Here is a 928-nt window from a genome sequence, read left to right on the forward strand (position 1 = left end):
TGTTTCCACCTGCTTGGGCCAAGTGGTGCTGGGTTGCTGATGGCAGCAATGGCATGATTTGTACCAGGTTTAATTCAACAAGTCTGTTGGCATTCTGGTTAAAGGGAAGATGCATGCTTAGTACATTAACTGGGGCGCTTGGCAATACCTGTCTGGGAATCTGCCCCTTCTAACTGCAGCTGGTATTGAAGGTTTACCTGAAATGGTGAAACTACCTTTTTCTCTGAGGTGTCACAGATCAGGTTTCAGTGTGTCAGAATAAGTGATGTCCTCAGGGCTTTTTGTTCTAGGTCATGTTAGGCCACACCTGTCACATTTTTTGTTAGGATTTGGCTCTAAATGCCACACCAGCAAGCTGCTGGCACAGCTGCGAGTCCAAGAGCTGTGTGTGTCTAGTGGTTATGGAGCTGGGCACCCCTTTATAAAGCCTTCTAGGAAAACTCAGGGCAAAGTGTTTTTTCTCTGTCTAAAACTGCTGGTGTGTCATGACAGGCGTCATGTTAGGGGGTTCTGCCTCATCATTCATCCTCTGAGAACCATTACCCAAGCGCCTGCTCTTAACTCTGGTCATAGCAAGGTGTCTCTTGCTGCTTAAACTCCTCTGATAAAGGTCTTGATGTCATTGCTGGGCTGACACTCACTATGAAAAACTGTTTCTGGCAGAATATATTTAGCTCTGCCCTTGAGCTAGCCCACCCGTGCCGTGTTTTGCCACGGAGTCCTGAGGGAGCAAGCAAGAGGGGTCACGATTCCCATTTCTCGCCGGGAGTGGCACCACTGCCCTAGCAAGCCTGCGTTGTTGTGCTTGCTCTGTGCCAAACGAGCTGGCAGAAGATGGTCTCATCGATGGCGGCGCTTGTGTTAGCGCTGCTTTGCTGGCCTCCCCGGGGCGCTACCTCCCTCCTGCCCCGCCCCTTTCAGCCCCCCC

Source organism: Chaetura pelagica, unplaced genomic scaffold, assembly GCF_000747805.2.
Source record: "Chaetura pelagica isolate M959 unplaced genomic scaffold, ChaPel_1.0 scaffold28, whole genome shotgun sequence".
NCBI lineage: Eukaryota > Metazoa > Chordata > Aves > Apodiformes > Apodidae > Chaetura > Chaetura pelagica.